Source organism: Symphalangus syndactylus, chromosome 8 (assembly GCF_028878055.3).
Source record: "Symphalangus syndactylus isolate Jambi chromosome 8, NHGRI_mSymSyn1-v2.1_pri, whole genome shotgun sequence".
In the NCBI taxonomy this organism is placed as follows: domain Eukaryota; kingdom Metazoa; phylum Chordata; class Mammalia; order Primates; family Hylobatidae; genus Symphalangus; species Symphalangus syndactylus.
In genome coordinates, this window is record NC_072430.2 from 132,387,777 (window position 1) to 132,395,041 (window position 7,265).

Below are 7,265 nucleotides of genomic sequence, written 5' to 3' on the forward strand. Positions count from 1 at the left end.
GGCAAGATGGTCCTGAAGGAAGGCATGGGGAAAGGATGCCAGGGACTTGCTCAGCCACCATCGTTCTGCTGCAGTCAGAATTGGTGGGTGGTGGCCAGGCACGGTGGTTCATGCCTTTAATCCCAGCACTTTGGGAGGCTGAGACAGGCAGATCACCTCAGGTCAGGAGTTCGAGACCAGCCTGGCCAACATGGTGAAACCCTCGTCTCTAATAAAAATACAAAAGAATTTGCTGGGCATGGTGGCAGATTCCTATAATCCCAGCTACTTGGGAGGCTGAGGCACAAGAATCTCTTGAACCCAGGAGGTGGAGGCTGCAGTAAGCCAAGATAGTGCCACTGCATTCCGGCCTGGGTGACAGAGCGAGACTGTGTCTCAAAAAAATAAAACAAAATAAAATAAAATAAAAATTGGAAGGTGGTTCCACCAACTTCTAGGGAGTTACTGTATTCTGGCTGTAACTTCATCTTACTTGAAATGCATCTTACTGATCACTGCCTCACTCCATACACAAAAACTAATTTGACATAACAAATACTAACACCACAGCATGCCATCCAGAAGGAAACAGATCTTCGTTACCTGGGGACTGGCACATATTTGAAATGATAAAAAGAATCTTAAAAGAAAAAAAAAGATAAATTGCATTTCATCAAAAAGCCACATCTGCATATGAAGAGGTACTGTTAAGAAACTGAATGGGAAGGAGGCTTGGTGCCGTGGCTCACGCCTATAGTCCCAGCATTTTGGGAGGCCGAGGTAGGCGGATTACTTGAGGTCAGGAGTTTGAGACCACCCTGGCCAACATGGCGAAACCCCGTCTCTACTAAAAATACAAAAATTACCCAGGTGTGGTGGCACAAGTCTGTAACCCCAGCTACTCGGGAGGCTGAGGTAGAAGAATCGCTTGAACCTAGGAGGTGGAGGTTGTAGTGAGCTGAGATCCCGCTACTGCACTCCAGCCTGGGCGACAGAATGAAACTCTGTCTCAAAAAAAAAAAAAAAAAAAAGCCACATCTGCTTCTCAAGAGGTACTGTTAAGAAACTGGCAAGGGACCAGGTGCAGTGGCTCACGACTGTAATCCCAGCACTTTGGGAAGCTGAAGCAGGAGGGTCACTTGAGCCTGGGAGTTCAAGACCAGCCTGGAAAACACTTTTTTTTTGTCTGTACAAAAAAATAGCACACACAAACACACACACACAAAGGCAAAGAAATCAGAAAGGGAAGCCACAGACTGAAGAGAAAATAGTCTTAAAAGCAATGTCTGATAAAAGAATTGTCTCCAAAATAAAGAACCCCTGCAACTCAGTAAGAATAGATGAACAAAAGATTTAAATACTTCACAAAAGATGTGGTTGGCCAAGAGCACATGCGGAGATACTCAACATAAGTAATCAGAAATCCTAAGTTAAAACTAGGAGAGAAAACTAGCACTAGAATGGCTACAGAGGCCAGCATACCAAATGTTGGCAAAGATTTAGAGCAAGTGAATCCATATACATTGCTTGTATGAATGGTACCAACCCTTTGGAAATCATTTGGCAATCTATCCAAGAATGTTCATATATTCATATTAGTGAAAAAATGAGAAGAAACTAAATGTCCATTAAATGGGGAATGAATAAATAATGATAAATTTTGGCAACCAATACTAATTAGCAATAAAAAGGAGTGAACTATTGCAAATACTTGAACGCACATAAAAAGAAAAATTTGCTGTGCCAAGGAATCCAGACACAAAAAAATGTATGATTTCATTAACATATAAAGTCCTAAAACAAGCAAAACTTATCTGTAGTGATGGAAATTGGATCGGTGGTTGCCTGGGGTGGGAGGTAGGGAAGAGAGTGACTGCAATAGAGCACAGGGGGACTTCCTGGGGTGACCAAAACACTCTACACCTTGATTGTGGTGATGATTACAAACATTTGTCCAAACTCATGTATTAATACTATACACTTATAATACACATTTTCTTATTTGTAAACCATATTGTTAGGGTTTGAATATCAGTCCTCTGCAAAACCCATGTTAAATCTTAATCCCAGGCTGGGTGCAGTGGCTCACACCTATAATCCCAGCACTTGTAGAGGCTGAGGCAGGATTGCTTGAGGCCGGGAGTTCAAGATCAGACTGGTTAAGATAGCAAGAACACGGTTCTACAAAAAAATTAAGTAAATTGACTGAGCATGGTCTTACATGCCTGTAGTCCAAGCTACTGAGAAGCTGAGGCAGGAAAATCCCTTGAGCCCAGGATATCAAGGCTGCAGTGAGCCATGACTGCACCACTGCATTCCAGGTTGGGCTGGAGTTTTAGACCATGTTGTAAAAAAAAAAAAAAAAAAGAGGGGGGTGGGGCTTTTCAGGAGTGATTAGATCATAAGGGCTCTGTGCTCATGAATGAATTAGCTCATTCATGAATTAACGGAGTCAAAGGTTAATGTATTAATGGGTCATCGTGGGAGGGGAACTGGTGGTTTTCTAAGAGAAAGCTCTCAGCTTGCAGCCTTAGCCCTCTGACCATGTGATACCTGTGCCACCTTGGGATTCTTTAGAGTCCATATTAGAAAGAAGCGCCCCCTAAACCTTGGACTTCCCAGCCTCCATAACTGTAAGAAATAAAGCTCTTTTCTTTCTAAATTTCCCACGTTCAGGTATTGTTATAAGCAACAGAAAACAGATTAAAAGAAAAAGATGTACTTCAATAAAGATGATTTGAAAAAGAAAAAACAAAATAAATCACTGATACACGGAAGAAAATAAACCAGTCTCAAACATTATCCTGTGTACAAGAATCCAGGTACAAAAAGGACACAGCATGAAGATTTCATTTACGTCAGGTCCAAAACAACCAAAACTACTTCATGCTGATAGAAATCACAACTGCGGTCATCTTGGAGGTGGGGCTGGGTGAGAATTGATGGTAAAAGGGCAGGAGGCAATTTTCTGAAATATCCTATATTGATGATGAAATATCCTATATCTTGATGGGATATAGTTATGTGGGTGTATACAATTATAAATACTTAAAATCTTTGTTTGTATGTAGATTATACCTCAACTTAAAGAAATGCATCCTACTCTCCCTCCTCCAGAGCATTTTACTGTGCACAACTCTCTGTAGCTCTGGACTTTTTCTAGTGGTGCAATGACTATTTTAAATTTAAATTCCACATCAGGGCAAGGCCTCCGTATAATAGAACCGAACAGGATCTTTGAAACTGAGTCTGTCCCAGAAAATTTCTGATGAAAACAGTGCCCGTAAAGCAAAGCTAGAACAGGCCAATAAACCTTGTAAGTCTGGCTACGTACAACATTCTTCAATTAATACAGATAGAATCTGAATCTGAGAAGCTGAGGCAGGAGGATCCCTTGAGTTACCTGTTTTTTTCTGTGCCCCCAGTTTCTTTCTTTCTAGAACCAAGCTGGCTTCCTGCCTTCAGATCCAACTGCTGCTCCTTCCTGCTGCCCGCCACTATGCAAATCCCTTTCCATTCCCTGGAGTCTCTTGTCCTCCTTCAGACAGAGCTGCCAAGAGCAATAGCTTTATACGCAGAAGCCCATCCACTTCTGGTGGCTTTATGTACTGGGGCCCACCCTCTTCTGCAGCCAATGTCATTTGAAATCTCATTCAAAAAAAAAAAAAAAAAAAAAGCAGACACCCAGATCCAGATCTTTCTGAAATACAAGTGATTAGAGAGATAAATACATGAATAACACCTTCCCCTGACTAGTCTTTTTTTTTTTTTTTGAGACAGAGCCTCCCTCTGTCGCCCAGGCTGGAGTCTGGAGTGTAGTGGCACAATCTCCCCACTCACCGCAACCTCTGCCTCCTGGGTTCAAGCGATTCTCCTACCTCAGCCTCCTGAGAAGCTGAGACCACAGGCACCCGCCACCAGGCCTGGCTAATTTTTGTATTTTTAGTACAGACAGGGTTTTGCCTTGTTGCCCAGGCTGGTCTTGAACTCCTGACCTCAAGTGCTCCACCCACCTCAGCCACTCAAAGTGCTGGGATTACAGGTGTGAGCCACTGGGCCCGGCCTTGCCCTGAATATTCTTACTAAAGTCACCTAATTTAGCTTCTATAGAATTTTGTGCTAAGTGACCTAGACTCTCAAAAAACTGCAAAGTAGCCTTATCACCCATTTATAATCCTTTATGTCAAACCCCACACCCCCCCAAAAAAAACTTTGCTGAAATAAAGCACTCCACACAACTTCCAAAGATGCGAACTATACCCGGATATTCAGTATGTGGGCCAGAATAGTTCTGTTGTTTGTTTTTGTAAGAGCAGAAACAAGTGATATTTTTAAAATTTTATTTTTAGTGAAGACGGGGCTTTGCCATGTTGGCCAGGCTGCTCTTGAACTCCTGGCCTCAAGAAATCCGCCTGCCTTGGCCTCCCAGAGTGCTGGGATTACAGGTGTGAGCCACTGCACCCAGCCCAAGTGATCTTTAAGATGCTTCAGATTTTATTTTATCATATATGGTACCATTCCTTTTAATTTGCATTAGGTATTTGCTGGTAAATTAATCATTCCCTTCCAAAATTCTGTTTATTCTGTTATGTCTATGTTCAGATCAATCTAGTCTTAGGTAGAGCAGGAGAAATATGCCTAAGAAAACCATAAAACTAAGAAAAACATAAAACGGCTTAGAAAGTCAACTGACCCCAGCCTGGGCAAAATAGTGAGACCTCATCTCTTAAAAAAATACAAAAATTAGCCAGGCATGGTGGCGTGTGCCTGCAGTGCCAGGTACTTGGGAGACGGAGGTGGGAGGATCGCTTGAACTGGGAAGGTCAAGGCTGCGGTGAGCCGAGATCCCAGCCACTGCACTCCAGCCTGGGCAACAAGAGCGAGACTCCATCTCAAAAAAAAAAAAAAAAAAAAATTTTCAAAAACCCCAAACAAAACAAAACAAGGAAAGTCAACTGACCATCTAGTCATTGAGATGCAGTGGAAGTATCTGATTAAATGCACTGAGAGAAGGTAGGGTTGTAGGGAAAAAATTGGATTAAAGAAAAATTAGAGGTCATTTGAGCTATTTTACAACTCTCTAAATTTTAACAACTGATGGCAATGTTAAATAATTATTGTCTATAGACAGACAAATAAGGTTAATCCCATGAAGGACAACAGTCTTCCTTTCCCCCGTGGAAAACCAGTTTCAATATTCCTGATCTATATTTCATTATTTAATATTCCTGATCTACGAATGTACCCATTCTTTGGATTCTTCTTTGATCTGGCTATTACAGACTCACCAGTTTCATCACTAATAAGTGCCGGGACTCAGAAGCCGATACCCCAAAATATGGGGCTTTGACATGCTGGAGACCTCAAGGTCTCTCTGACCTTCCTGGCTCCCAGCTCAACAAAACCTTTATCTGCCTAAGATCTAGACCCACCAAAAGGAACAATTGTTTCTTTTCCCTTCCCTTAAGACCAATAATATACCCCACACCTGAACAGACCATTTCACAAGATAATGTAGCTTATTGTCTCCCCTGACCCATTCATCCTCCCTAGCAGAAGCCCATCAACTTCTGGTGGATGCGCTTCTGTTCCCTCCCATCACCTTATTTGCCAGAGTAGTCTATAAGCTTCTGAGACATGTTGCAGGGTGGGTAATCAATCACTCTGATTCTCCCTGTGTGCATGTTAAATAAATGTGTATGCATTTACCATTATACAACCTTAAAAGAGTCTTGTTGGTCTATTAGCAATAATGACTGAAGGAAATTGGTATTTTTGTCCATTTCAGCTACTACTAGGATAATCTTATAAGATATTTGGAAAGTTATGTTTTGGTCTGTTTAATATATGTGCCTCAATGAAAAAAACACCTTTTGCCACAGGAGACATCAATGTTTCAATATTGATAGGAGCAAAACATATGAGAGTACTTTTTTTTTTTTTTTGAGGCAGAGTCTTGCTCTGTCGCCCAGCCTGGAGTGCAGTGGTGCAATCTTGGCTCCCTGCAACCTTCGCCTCCCAAGTTCAAGCCATTTTTCAGCCTCAGTCTCCAGTGTAGCCGGGATTACAGGCGCCCGCCACCATGCCCGGCTAATTTTTGCCTTTTTAGTAGAGACAGGGTTTCACCCCAGGGCCAGGCTGGTCTCAAACTCCTGACCTCAAGCGATCCGCCCCGCTCAGCCTCCCAAAGTGCTGGGATTACAGGCGTGAGCCACTGCGCCCGGCCTGAGAGTACTTTTAGAAAACATTATTTCTTTACCTTTTTCAAACTTGAAGCACTCCGAAAGTCCCAACCTTTTGCACATTTGCAGCAGCGACAAATCACTGTCCATTGATTTGGTAAACAGCTGTCACACTATTTATTATCTGATGACTTAGTTATCCTTTCCAGCAGTGTTTTTGTAAGGTGTAGTTGTGTTTTCTTTTAGTTTCAATTAACTAAATTTCAAGTGGTTCCCGAAAAAGCCCCTGCTCTCTTAAATTCAAACTCACCTTCCTTTTTCTCACTAGGAAGGATCTTTTCTTCATCCTTGGATTGGAATTTGGAATTCTATGCTAAAATGCCTTTTCAGTTAAAATCTGTGAATGCGGGGTGTAACCATAGGAGGTGCTGGCACTTTACGAGAATCGTGATTTTACTTAATCTGCGTTTCCAGAAGGCTGCAAATGGGAATTCCAGACAAACCCACTTGGGTGAATCCCAGCACGCGGGCTGCGGCGTAGGGGGAGAGCTCCTCACGCGGCTCGGAGTGTAGCCCAGGCCCGCGGAGCCAGGAACCCGCCCCCAGCTCTCCAAACCCGGGAAGAGAGAGGCGACACTGCTAAGACCGAGAGATGACGGTGCTTCTTCAATTAATTCGCCCCCCGAGATATTCTTACCTACAGAAGGGAGTGTCTGTTCACCAAAACGCTCACTTGCCGGACGACCACGCACCAGCGGCTGTCGGATGGATCCAGGCGCTCTTGATGGGAAGGGGGCGGAGCCTGCCTGGCCGGGAGCCCGGGGCCACGCCCCCATGTTTTGCATATGCGAATCGGGGCATCCAGACCTTTCATCACAGTGTGGAAGCCCAGATTTTCCTGGGCCAGGGCCGGTTTTCCGGGCAGAAACAGTCAACTCCGCTGAAAGGAGCAACTTAAGTAATACACTGACATTCAGCATAATGAAGCAAGAGGGCCCGAATCCAACGTCGATCGTTTGCTTTATTTATGAATCCACTTATTTCTCTCCTGAAAGCTTAGGAGAGAGGGCTGGCTGGCTGTGACCCCCACTCTACACATGAAGA

General features: G+C 43.4%; 1 protein-coding gene across 3 annotated transcripts in view; it reads right to left on the reverse strand.

Annotated features, from left to right (window-relative positions):
- The window catches only part of SLC19A3 (solute carrier family 19 member 3), a 32,641-nt gene extending 25,697 nt beyond the window's left edge, over nt 1-6,944 (reverse strand). For 2 of the 3 annotated variants that reach the window (XM_063645749.1, XM_055290854.2), the window contains exon 1: nt 6,859-6,944. The gene's annotated coding sequence lies outside the window, so the exon portion shown is untranslated. The remainder of the gene's footprint in view (nt 1-6,858) is intronic. The other variant, XM_055290856.1, reaches the window with a different exon arrangement.
- Nucleotides 6,945-7,265: the final 321 nt, after the last annotated feature.